Source organism: Nerophis lumbriciformis, linkage group LG28 (genome assembly GCF_033978685.3).
Source record: "Nerophis lumbriciformis linkage group LG28, RoL_Nlum_v2.1, whole genome shotgun sequence".
Classification (NCBI taxonomy): Eukaryota; Metazoa; Chordata; class Actinopteri; order Syngnathiformes; family Syngnathidae; genus Nerophis; species Nerophis lumbriciformis.
In genome coordinates, this window is record NC_084575.2 from 24,175,567 (window position 1) to 24,189,440 (window position 13,874).

General features: G+C 39.0%; 1 protein-coding gene across 1 annotated transcript in view; it reads left to right on the forward strand.

Moving 5' to 3' along the window:
* Window positions 1–6,842, forward strand: part of LOC140680191 (uncharacterized) — a 126,141-nt gene extending 119,299 nt beyond the window's left edge. Inside the window, exon 5 of the mRNA XM_072916606.1 lies at window positions 6,540–6,842. The gene's annotated coding sequence lies outside the window, so the exon portion shown is untranslated. The remainder of the gene's footprint in view (window positions 1–6,539) is intronic.
* The last annotated feature ends 7,032 nt before the right edge of the window (window positions 6,843–13,874 follow it).

The following is a 13,874-nucleotide window of genomic DNA, read 5'->3' on the forward strand; positions in this document are numbered from 1 at the left end:
AAGTTTTTTTTTTGTTTTTCACGACTCAGTGTGTCTTCTGCATTTCCTTCCTGAGCTTTGTTCCTGCTCTAAACCGGTCTTTAAGTCACACTGGCTGTCGCAACGGGATACATTTTCACCCCCACAGCAACGCTTTCTACCCGACACAGCCTGTGTGCTGTAAATGCTGCATTATTACATCAATATCTGCTCTGTTTTTTGGGTACGCACTGCACATATTGTTCAATCTGACATAACTGCATATGTCCGCTGCACTTTACCCACTTCTGCCAAATTAACACTTAAGTTTTGATGTGTGAAGTTTGAAGTGAGTCGGAGAAAGGAATGTGGGAGTAACAAAACACATAAAGTGTCAATTACGCTAAACTGTTCAGGAATGGAAATATGTCAACATAACTGACTATGTCACCTTTAATGCAGCACTCCCGGGCCATATGGAAGTAAAGTCAGAATTAGGTTATATGGAGGTTAGAAGTATGATCAGAGCCATGTGTTTTATACTGAGCTGTCCTTGTAGAAATCCCACTGCCTGTACTTTAAAAAAAAAAACCAGGGAACACATTAATGAGCTCATTGCCAAAAACACACATGAAAAAGGTTGTGAACAAAGCTCACACTATTAAGCGACTTTGGAGATGTTGCACCATTTTCTTCTAACATGCACCTATGTTGTTCCCATGAGGTGCCACCGCACTTTATGATATTTTAAATATGACCCGGAGGTAAAGGGGCAACGATTACCGTATTTTTCAGACTATAAGTCGCAGTTTTTTTCATAGTTTGGCCGGGGGTGCGACCGGGGGGGGTTGATGTGTGAGGGAGCAGGGTTGGGGTGGGGTCGGGTTTTGGTGATAGCAGGGGTGTATAATGTAGCCCGGAAGAGTCAGGGCTGCATGGGATTCTGGGTATTTGTTGTGTTGTGTTTATGTTGTGTTAAGGTGCAGATGTTCTCCCTAAATGTGTTTGTCATTCTTGTTTGGTTTTGGTTCAAAGTGTGGCGCATTATTAGTAAGAGTGTTAAAGTTGTTTTATATGGCCACCGTCAGTGTAACCTGTGTGGCTGTTGACCACTTACGTGTGCTAGCAGAAGATGCATATAACAAGAGGCTGGACTGGCACGCTGTTAATACAGATTGTAGAGGGCGCTAAATGCCGTACCATCATGGCACGCCCTTATTATTATTGTAAGGGTGAAAATCGGAAAATATTTATCCCGGGAGGTTTCTGCGAGGGGCACTGAAATCCGGAAGTCTCCCGGGAAAATCGGGGGGGTCGGCAAGTATGCAGCTGAGCCGCATCAGAGTGATCAAAGAGCCGCATGCGGCTCCGGAGCCGCGGGTTGCCGACCCCTGGCCTAGGTGTACAGTCACTTTTATAACCCGTTTTTTGGGGGGGGGGGGGGGTTTCTACTGTGGAGTTGTTTCCTCCTTTAAGAACTGAACTGGGCAAGAAAGCATTTAGGTTTTCAGCACCCAAGGCTGGGAATAACCTACAATCGAATCTTCAACTTCAAACCCTTGTTACATTCAAATAAAAACAGCTTTTTTTATGCAGAGTCTGAATCGATTCGGCGAGTGTGTACTTATTGTTGTGACCGGGTGAATCTATGAAATGTTTATGAAGTTTATGTGGAAAAAAATAGCAGTGATCTTCAAGATATACCGTATTTTTCGGACAATAAGTCGCAGTTGTTTTCATAGTTTGGCCGGGGGTGCGACTTATACTCAGGAGCGACTTATGTGTGAAATGATTAACACATTACCGTAAAATATCCATCCATTTTCTACCGCTTATAAAAAAATAACATATATATATCGCACTGGAGTATAAATCGCATTTTTTGGGGAAATGTATTTGATAAAACCCAACATGTTTCATATTCTAGTTTCTTCAAAATAGCCACCCTTTGCTCCGATTACTGCTTTGCACACTCTTGGCATTCTCTCTAAGAGCTTCAAGCACCTGTGGCTTCTCTGTACCTCATAGGCCCCATTGAGCTCTGCGGGTTTTTCAATAGACTCCCGATAGTGACTGGCAGGCACATAGAAAAGTGTCAGACGTCTACACTGCAAAAACTGAAATCTAAGTAAAATTAAATATCTCCAATAAGGGTGATATTTGCCTATTTTCTGTCTAAGATAATTCTTCTCACTAAGCAGTTTTTATGTTAGAGTGTTTTACTTGTTTTAAGGGTTTTGGCTAAATTATCTCAGTAAGATATTACAGCCTGTAGCTGAGATTTGATGACCTATATTGAGTAAAACATGCTTGAAACTAGAATATCAACTGTTGCTAAGCTGTGTCATCAACACTCACAAGTATAAAACTACTTTTTTCAAGTAATAATTTCTTACTTCAAGCATGAAAAAAAAAATCATGATGCCGAGCGCATATCATTATGTTAAGATAATGGCACTAGCATTTACTTAATTTAAGAATATTTTTCAACATATTGAGCAAAAAGGTCTAATTTTTTTTCTACCAAGAAAAGTGCACGTGTTATTAGTGAGAATATACTTATTTTAAGGTGTTTTTGGGTTCATTGAGTTTAGCTAATTTTACTTGTTTTGGAAAGTCTTGACAAGCCGAATTTTCTTGTTCTATTGGCAGATACCGTATTTTTCAGAGTATAAGTCGCTCCGGAGTATAAGTCGCACCGGCCGAAAATGCATAATAAAGAAGGAAAAAAACTTATATAAGTCGCATTTTTGGGGGAAATTTATTTGATAAAACCAACACCAAGAATAGACATTTGAAAGGCAATTTAAAATAAAGAATAGTGAACAACAGGCTGAATAAGTGTACATTATATGAGGCATAAATAACCAACTGAGAACGTGCCTGGTATGTTAACGTAACATATTATGGTAAGAGTCATTCAAATAACTATAACATATAGAACATGCTATACGTTTACCAAACAATCTGTCACTCCTCATCGCTAAATCCCATGAAATCTTATACGTCTAGTCTCTTACGTGAATGAGCTAAATAATATTGTTTGATATTTTACAGTAATGTGTTAATAATTTCACACATAAGTCGCTCCTGAGTATAAGTCGCACCCCCGGCCAAACTATGAAAAAAAATGCGACTTATAGTCCGAAAAATATGGTAATTTGTTGTATACGAAAACGGTAAAATGTTTCCTTAAACACATCAACATTTAGGGCTGGGCGATTTGGACAAAAAAGTATATCTCGATATATTTTTACTTAAACTAGATATTCGATATATATATATATATATCGATATACAGTTGTGGTCAGAAGTTTACATACACTTGTAAAGAACATAATGTCATGGCTGTCTTGAGTTTCCAATAATTTCTACAACTCTTATTTGTTTGTAATAGAGTGATTGGAGCACATACTTGTTGGTCACAAAAAAAACATTCATGAAGTTTGGTTCTTTTGTGAATTTATTATGAGTCTACTGAAAATGTGACCAAATCTGCTGGGTCAAAAGTATACATACAGTAATGTTAATATTTGGCAAGTTTCACTGCAATAAGGCGCTTTTGGTAGCCATCTACAAGCTTCTGGTTGAATTTTTGACCACTCCTCTTGACAAAATTGGTGCAGTTCAGCTAAATTTGTTGGTTTTCTGACATGGACTTGTTTCTTCAGCATTGTCCTCAGGTTTAAGTTAGGACTTTGGGAAGACCATTCTAAAACCGTAATTCTAGCCTGATTTAGCCATTCTTTTACCACTTTTGACGTGTGTTTGGGGTCATTGTCCTATTGGAACACTCAACTGCACCCAAGACCCAACCTCCCAGGTTGATGATTTTAGGTTGTCCTGAAGAATTTGGAGGTAATCCTCCTTTTTCATTGTCCCATTTACTCTTTGTAAAGCACCAGTTCCACTGGCAGCAAAACAGGCCCAGAGCATAATACTACCACCACCATGCTTGACTATAGGAATGGTGTTCCTGGGATTAAACGCCTCACCTTTTCTCCTCCAAACAAATTACTGGGTATTGTGGCCAAACAGCTCAATTTTTGTTTCATCTGACCACAGAACTTTCCTCCAGAAGGTCTTATATATCCATGTGATGTCAGATGAAACAAAAATTTAGTTATGTATGTAAACTTTTGACCACGACTGTATGTACTTGCAGCGTGTATATAAAACGTTGGAGATGTTTGGATGTTATTTTAAGTGCTTTAATAGGCTGAGTAGAGCGACTCCTATGGGCTTTTGATCGCATTTATTCCTGCGACCTGTAAATGGGACAAAACAAACTGTCATGATCCGTTGTCCGTATCATGTTTTATTTTAGTTTGACTCCCTTAGTTCTATTTTCAGCAACCCTGGGTTTGTGTTTTAGTTGCCATGGGGGCTGATTATTTTCACCTGCCTTTGATTAGTGTTCACCTGCTCCCGTACACTAATCAGAGAGCTATGTATTCCTGTCTTTCTTGTTTGCACTATACAGCAAGTTACGTGAGTAGGAGAAGAAGGTGATGAAGAAAAAGAAGAAGGTGAAGAAGAAGATAAAGAAAAAGAAGAAGGTGAAGAAGTAGAGGAAGAAAAAGAATAATAATAAGAAGGAGGAAACTGAGAAGAAAAAGGTGAAGAAGTAGAAAAAGGAAGAAAAAGAAGAAGGTGAAGAAGTAAAACAAGAAGAAGTAGAAGAATAAGAAGGTGAAGAAGAAAAATAAGAAAAAGAAGGACACGAGAAGAAGAAGGAGTAGAAAAGTTGTAGATGAAGAATGTGAAGAAAAAGAAGGAGAAGAAGAAAAAGAAGACGGTGAAGTAAAAGAAGAAGAAGTAGGCAAACAAGAAGGAAAAGAAGAAGTAGAAGAATAAGAAGGTGAAGAAGAAAAATAATAAGAAGGACACGGAGAAGAAGAAGGAGTAGAAAAAGAAGTAGAAGAAGAAGTTGAAGAAGAAGTAGAAGAAGGAAAAGGAGAAGAAGAAGGTGATGAAGAAGAAGAAGAAGAAGGTGAAGTAGAAGAAAAAGGAAAAGGAGAAGAAGAAGAAGGTGAAGAAGAAGAAAGTTAAGATAAAGAAGTAGGAGAAGAAGAAGGAAAAGGAGAAGAAGAAGGTGAAGAAGAAGAAGTAGAAGAAGGAAAAGGAGAAGAAGAAGAAAGTGAAGAAAAATAAGTAGAAGAAGAAGAAGGAAAAGGAAAAGAAGAAGGTGAAGAAAAAGATGAAGAAAAAGAAGAGGAAGGAAAATGAGAATAAGGTGAAGAAGAAGAAGGAGACGAAGGTGAAGAAGAAGACAAAGGTGAAGAAGAAGAAGAAGAAGAAAGTAAAGAAAAATAAGAAGAAGGTGAAGAAAAAGAAGAAGAAGGTGAAGAAAAAGAAGAAGAAAAAGAAGGAGAAGAAGAAGAAGGTTAAGAAGAAGAAGAAGAAGGTGAAGAAAAAGAAGAAGAGGAAGGAAAGGGAAAATAAGGTGAAGAAGAAGGAGAGGAAGGTAAAGAAGAAGAAGAAGGTGAAGAAAAAGAAGAAGAAGGTGAAGAAAAGGGAGAAGAAGGTGAAGAAAAAGAAAAGGAAGGAAAAGGAGAAGATGAAGTAGAAGAAGAAGAAGAAGATGAATAAGAAGAAGAAGGAAAATGAGAAGAAGGTGAAGAAGAAGAAGGAGAGGAAGGTAAAGAAGAAGAAGAAGGTGAAGAAAAAGAAGAAGGTGAAGAAGAAAAGGAGAAGGTGAAGAAGAAGAAGAAGAAGAAGGTGAAGAAAAAGAAGGAGAAAAAAAGTAGGTTAAGAAGAAGAAGAAGGAAAAGAAGAAGAAGAAGGTGAAGAAGAAGAAAAGAAGTAAAAGAAGAAGGTGGTGGTGTAGACTATGCATGCTGAGCATGTTGGTGAGGTGTGCAGGGCCTCTTGAAAGAAAGCTCTCTCCATGGTGTTGCCGAGCTGTGAGGTCAACTCAGCTCTGAAGAGGAGGATTGCCATTGTGTGTCCACACAGCCCGCAGAGAGCCCGCCGCTGCCAGGCCAGCCCTAATATGGCAAATGAATGCATGAGCGAACACAAGGGCGAGTCGCTGAAGGAATAACCAAAGACAATTTACATAATTGCACGTGGGGTATGCATTTTCTAACCGTTTGAGCAGCTATTTGCATATTCACAGCTCTATAGAAATTATTCAGTCAATACCGCGGATCCATCATGTAAATACATCTCCTTTGAACGAAGGGGGGGAAAAGGGGGGGGGGGGGGGGGGGGGGGGGTAGCGGAGGAAGTCAAACAATAATAATGTTAATGATGTTTCATGTCCTGAGGGAAAGTGTAGAGCTGTCAGGAGGGCACGCTTGGCAGCCAAGTTTAGTTATGACATGTTTGCTTAGCAGGTAAAGACCACAAAGAGAACACTTTCACTATTGTTTCCTTTCACCTTTTTTTGCTTTTTTTCCTTGCCCTGCAGCATTGATCTGAGCGGGAACAAATCGCTCCATTTCATCTACTGCACATGTCAAGGGGAGGGGGGGTCCCTATTTTTTTTTGCAGAGAGCCCCCCCCCGCCAATTGTCTGGTTGCATCATTTCAAATGCTATTTTCCTTCATGTCAGCCCTCTTTGTGATCAAAACAGGCATCTTTTGAAGTACCCGGAGAACCGCCATCGCTCCACATTACGCATGTTGGCGTTTTAAGGCGAGATGAGACAAAGTCGCCTGAGGACGAGGAGGAGAGGCAGATGAGGGACAAAAAGTGCTACCCTTCACCTTTGGTCTGGGCCCTGCTGCGAGTGGCGGAGAGGAGGACATGTGAAGCTCAAACCAGCAGAAAGGTTCCCTCGCCTCAGCTTGCCAACACTTTGCCCTTTCTTTTCCTTCACATTGCAAAACCTGCTGCTTGCTCATACCACACCTTTCCTCTGTGAGGGAGCCGGACACTGGAGTATTGCTGTATTGTACAGCTTACAAAAGAAATAGATGGCAGTCACACATAAGAGAAACATGTAGACTGCAACACCGAAACTTTCAATGTACTTAAAATCCTTTCTTTTTCTCAAAAACTGACAGTGCGCCTTGTAACCCGCCTAATGTACGGAATAATTCTGGTTGTGCTTACCGACCTTGAAGCTATTTTATTTGGTACATGGTATAATGATAAGTGTGACCAGTAGATGGCAGTCACACATAAGAAATATGTATAGACTGCACTATGACTCAAGTAAACTTTAAATGTTCCATTGAGAATACAGAACATTACACACGGCGCTCAAAAATCCGTCAAAATGTTTTAGTACGACTTTGGCAAGCTAAGAAGCCGCTTGATGGATTGTCAGATTTCAATTTACGTATTTTTCTGGACTATAAGGCGCACTTAAAATCCTTTAATTTTCTCAAAAATCGACAGTGCGCCTTATAACTCGGTGCACCTAATGTACGGCATAATTCTGGTTGTGGTTACCGACCTCGAAGCTATTTTATTTGGTACATTGTGTAATGATAAGTGTGACGAGTAGATGGCAGTCACACATAAGAGATACATGTAGGCTGCACTATGACTCAAGTAAACAACACCAAAACTTTAAATGTTCCATTGAGAATATAGAACATTACACACGGCGCTCAAATATCCGTCAAAATGTTTTAGTACGACTTTGGCAACCTAAGAAGCCGCTTGATGGATTGTCAGATTTCAATTTACATATTTTTCCGGACTATAAGGCGCACTTAAAATCCTTTAATTTTCTCAAAAATCGACAGTGCGCCTTATAACCCGGTGCACCTAATGTACGGAATAATTCTGGTTGTGCTTACCGACCTTGAAACTATTTTATTTGGTACATGGTGTAATGATAAGTGTGACCAGTAGATGGCAGTCACACATAAGAAATACGTATAGACTGCACTATGACTCAAGTAAACTTTAAATGTTCCATTGAGAATATAGAACATTACACACGGCGCTCAAAAATCCGTCAAAATGTTTTAGTACGACTTTGGCAAGCTAAGAAGCCGCTTAATGGATTGTGAGATTTCAATTTACGTTTTTTTCTGGACTATAAGGCGCACCTAAAATCCTTTAATTTTCTCAAAAATCGACAGTGCGCCTTATAACTCGGTACACCTAATGTACGGAATAATTCTGGTTGTGCTTACCGACCTCGAAGCTATTTTATTTGGTACATGGTGTAATGATAAGTGTGACGAGTAGATGGCAGTCACACATAAGAAATACGTATAGACTGCACTATGACTCAAGTAAACTTTAAATGTTCCATTGAGAATACGGAGCATTACACACGGCGCTCAAAAATCCGTCAAAATGTTTTAGTACGACTTTGGCAAGCTAAGAAGCCGCTTGATGGATTGTGAGATTTCAATTTACGTATTTTTCCGGACTATAAGGCGCACTTAAAATCCTTTAATTTTCTCAAAAATCGACAGTGCGCCTTATAACCCGGTGCACCTAATGTACGGAATAATTCTGGTTGTGCTTACCGACCTCGAAGCTATTTTATTTGGTACATGGTGTAATGATAAGTGTGACCAGTAGATGGCAGTCACACATAAGAGATACGTGTAGACTGCATGATGAAGCCAGTAAACAACACCGAAACTTTAAATGTTCCATTGAGAATATAGAACATTACACACGGTGCTCAAAAATCCGTCAAAATGTTTTAGTACAACTTTGGCAACCTAAGAAGCCGCTTGATGGATTGTCAGATTTCAATTTACGAATTTTTCCGGACTATAAGGCGCACTTAAAATCCTTTAATTTTCTCAAAAATCGACAGTGCGCCTTGTAACCCGCCTAATGTACGGCATAATTCTGGTTGTGCTTACCGACCTCGAAGCTATTTTATTTGGTACATGGTGTTATGATAAGTGTGACTGGTAGATGGCAGTCACACATAAGAGATACGTGTAGACTGCAATATGACTCAAGTAAACAACACCAAAACTTTAAATGTCCTATTGAGAATATAGAACATTACACACGGCGCTCAAAAATCCGTCAAAATGTTTTAGTACGACTTTGGCAAGCTAAGAAGCCGCACCGCTTGATGGATTTTCAGATTTCAATTTACGTATTTTTGCGTACTTAAAATCCTTTAATTTTCTCAAAAATCGACAGTGCGCCTTGTAACCCGCCTTATGTACGGCATAATTCTGGTTGTGCTTTTCGACCTCAAAGCTATTTTATTTGGTACATGGTGTAATAATAAGTGTGACTAGTAGATGGCAGTCACACATAAGAGATACGTGTAGACAGCAAGATGACGCCAGTAAACAACACCGAAACTTTAAATGTTCCGTTGAGAATATAGAACATTACACACGGCGCTCAAATATCCGTCAAAATGTTTTTAGTACGACTTTGGTAAGCTATGAAGCCGCACCGCTTGATGGATTTTCAGATTTCAATTTACGTATTTTTGCGTATTTCAAATCCTTTCATTTTCTCAAAAATCGACAGTGCGCCTTGTAACCCGCCTAATGTACGGAATCATTCTGGTTGTGCTTACCGACCTCGAAGCTATTTTATTTGGTACATGTTGTAATGATAAGTGTGACCAGTAGATGGCAGTCACACATAAGAGATACGTGTAGACTGCAAGATGACGCCAGTAAACAACACCGAAACTTTAAAATGTTCCATTGAGAATATAGAACATTACACACGGCGCTCAAATATCTGTCAAAATGTTTTAGTACGATTTTGGCAGGCTAAGAATCCGCACCGCTTGATGGATTTTCAGATTTCAATTTACGTATTTTTGCGGACTATAAGGCGTAATTAAAATCCTTTAATTTTCTCAAAAATTGACAGTGCGCCTTGTAACCCACTTAATGTACGGAATAATTCTGGTTGTGCTTACCGACCTCGAAGCTATTTTATTTGAAACACGGTGTAATGATAAGTGTGACCAGTAGATGGCAGTCACACATAAGAAATACGTGTACACTGCACTATGACTCAAGTAAACAACACCGAAACTTTAAATGTTCCATTGAGAATATAGAACATTACACACGGCGCACAAAAATCCGTCAAAATGCTTTAGTATGACTTTGGCAACCTAAGAAGCCGCTTGATGGATTGTCAGATTTCAATTTACGTATTTTTCCGGACTATAAGGCGCACTTAAAATCCTTTAATTTTCTCAAAAATCGACAGTGCGCCTTATAACTCGGTGCACCTAATGTACGGAATAATTCTGGTTGTGCTTACCGACCTCGAAGCTATTTTATTTAGTACATGGTGTAATGATAAGTGTGACCAGTAGATGGCAGTCACACATAAGAAATACGTATAGACTGCACTATGACTCAAGTAAACTTTAAATGTTCCATTGAGAATATAGACCATTACACACGGCGCTCAAATATCTGTCAAAATGTTTTAGTACGACTTTGGCAGGCTAAGAAGCCGCTTGGTGGATTGTCAGATTTCAATTTACGTATTTTTCCGTACTATAAGGCGCACTTAAAATCCTTTAATTTTCTCAAAAATTTACAGTGCGCCTTGTAACCCGCTTAATGTACGGAATAATTCTGGTTGTGCTTACCGACCTCGAAGCGATTTTATTTGGTACATGGTGTAATGATAAGTGTGACCAGTAGATGGCAGTCACACATAAGAGATATGTGTAGACTGCACTATGACTCAAGTAAACAACACCGAAACTTTAAATGTTCCATTGAGAATATAGAACATTACACACGGCGCACAAAAATCCGTCAAAATGCTTTAGTATGACTTTGGCAACCTAAGAAGCCGCTTGATGGATTGTCAGATTTCAATTTACGTATTTTTCCGGACTATAAGGCGCACTTAAAATCCTTTAATTTTCTCAAAAATCGACAGTGCGCCTTATAACTCGGTGCACCTAATGTACGGAATAATTCTGGTTGTGCTTACCGACCTCGAAGCTATTTTATTTGGTACATGGTGTAATGATAAGTGTGACCAGTAGATGACAGTCACACATAAGAGATACGTGTAGACTGCAAGATGACGCCAATAAACACAGAAACTTTAAATGTTCCATTGAGAATATAGAACATTACACACGGCGCTTAAATATCTGTCCAAATGTTTTAGTACGACTTTGGTAAGCTATGAAGCCGCACCGCTTGATGTATTTTCAGATTTCAATTTACGTATTTTTGCGTATTTAAAATCCTTTCATTTTCTTAAAAATCGACAGTGCGCCTTGTAACCCGCCTAATGTACGGCATAATTCTGGTTGTGCTTACCGACCTCGAAGCTATTTTATTTGGTACATGGTTTAATGATAAGTGTGACCAGTAGATGGCAGTCACACATAAGAGATACGTGTAGACTGCATGATGAAGCCAGTAAACAACACCGAAACTTTAAATGTTCCATTGAGAATATAGAACATTACACACGGTGCTCAAAAATCCGTCAAAATGTTTTAGTACAACTTTGGCAACCTAAGAAGCCGCTTGACGGATTGTCAGATTTCAATTTACGTATTTTTTCTGGACTATAAGGTGCACTTAAAATCCTTTAATTTTCTCAAAAATGTACAGTGCGCCTTGTAACCCGCTTAATGTACGGAATAATTCTGGTTGTGCTTACCGACCTCGAAGCTATTTTATTTGGTACATGGTGTAATGATAAGTGTGACCAGTAGATGGCAGTCACACATAAGAGATATGTGTAGAATGCACTATGACTCAAGTAAACAACACCGAAACTTTAAATGTTCCATTGAGAATATAGAACATTACACACGGCGCACAAAAATCCGTCAAAATGCTTTAGTATGACTTTGGCAACCTAAGAAGCCGCTTGATGGATTGTCAGATTTCAATTTACGTATTTTTTCCGGACTATAAGGCGCACTTAAAATCCTTTAATTTTCTCAAAAATCGACAGTGCGCCTTGTAACCCGCCTAATGTACGGCATAATTCTGGTTGTGCTTACCGACCTCGAAGCTATTTTATTTGGTACATGGTGTAATGATAAGTGTGACCAGTAGATGGCAGTCACACATAAGAGATACGTGTAGACTGCATGATGAAGCCAGTAAACAACACCGAAACTTTAAATGTTCCATTGAGAATATAGAACATTACACACGGTGCTCAAAAATCCGTCAAAATGTTTTAGTACGACTTTGGCAAGCTAAGAAGCCGCACCGCTTGATGGATTTTCAGATTTCAATTTACGTATTTTTGCGTACTTAAAATCCTTTAATTTTCTCAAAAATCGACAGTGCGCCTTGTAACCCGCCTAATGTACGGAATCATTCTGGTTGTGCTTACCGACCTCGAAGCTATTTTATTTGGTACATGGTGTAATGATAAGTGTGACTAGTAGATGGCAGTCACACATAAGAGATACGTGTAGACAGCAAGATGACGCCAGTAAACAACACCGAAACTTTAAATGTTCCGTTGAGAATATAGAACATTACACACGGCGCTCAAATATCCGTCAAAATGTTTTTAGTACGACTTTGGTAAGCTATGAAGCCGCACCGCTTGATGGATTTTCAGATTTCAATTTACGTATTTTTGCGTATTTAAAATCCTTTCATTTTCTCAAAAATCGACAGTGCGCCTTGTAACCCGCCTAATGTACGGAATCATTCTGGTTGTGCTTACCGACCTCGAAGCTATTTTATTTGGTACATGTTGTAATGATAAGTGTGACCAGTAGATGGCAGTCACACATAAGAGATACGTGTAGACTGCAAGATGACGCCAGTAAACAACACCGAAACTTTAAAATGTTCCATTGAGAATATAGAACATTACACACGGCGCTCAAAAATCCGTCAAAAATGTTTTAGTACGACTTTGGCAAGCTAAGAAGCCGCACCGCTTGATGGATTTTCAGATTTAAATTTACGTATTTTTGCAGACTATAAGGCGCACTTAAAATCCTTTAATTTTCTCAAAAATTGACAGTGCGCCTTGTAACCCGCCTAATGTACGGCATAATTCTGGTTGTGCTTATCGACCTCGAAGCTATTTTATTTGGTACATGGTGTAATGATAAGTGTGACCAGTAGACGGCAGTCACACATAAGAGATACGTGTAGACTGCAATATGACTCAAGTAAATAACACCGAAACTTTAAAATGTTCCATTGAGAATATAGAACATTACACACGGTGCTCAAATATCTGTCAAAATGTTTTAGTACGATTTTGGCAAGCTAAGAATCCGCACCGCTTGATGGATTTTCAGATTTCAATTTGCGTATTTTTGCGGACGATAAGACGTAATTAAAATCCTTTAATTTTCTCAAAAATCGACAGTGCGCCTTGTAACCCGGTGCGGCTAATGTACGCAATAATTCTGGTTGTGCTTACCGACCTCGAAGCTATTTTATTTTGTGCATGGTGTAATGATAAGCGTGACCAGTAGATGGCAGTCACACATAAGAGATACGTGTAGACTGCAAGATGACGCCAGTAAACAACACCGAAACTTTTAGCAGACATTATCTGGCGTTTTGTTTCGCAATATTATGCAAAAGCAACTTTTCTTACCTTCTGGTACCTGCTGATCTGTATTTGGGATCTGCATAAGTCCTGAAAATATGCGCACGTTCACCGTAGTCGATAAGTTTCTTATTTTTCTCTATCTTCTTGTTATGGGACATTCATCCTCCGCTGTTGCCATTTCTAATATAAAGTACTGTAAAGTTATAACTTTTATCTGTCACATCTGCCACTTGTGGCTACGGTCTGAAAAATACGGTGCAGTATATATCGTCACAAAAAGTTTTGTAAATGTTTATTTACATACCTTAATTGTTTCCAAACGGTGCCTGTCACATGGCAGTAAAAAAGCTTATCGAACAAAACAGAAGTCATCGTCATGGACCAAAAAGCTGCGGAAGCTTGCTCTCCAATCAGCTAAACAGACTCCATAACTCCACGGTGATGTTTTAGTGAATTTAAAAAACTGAAACAACACAAA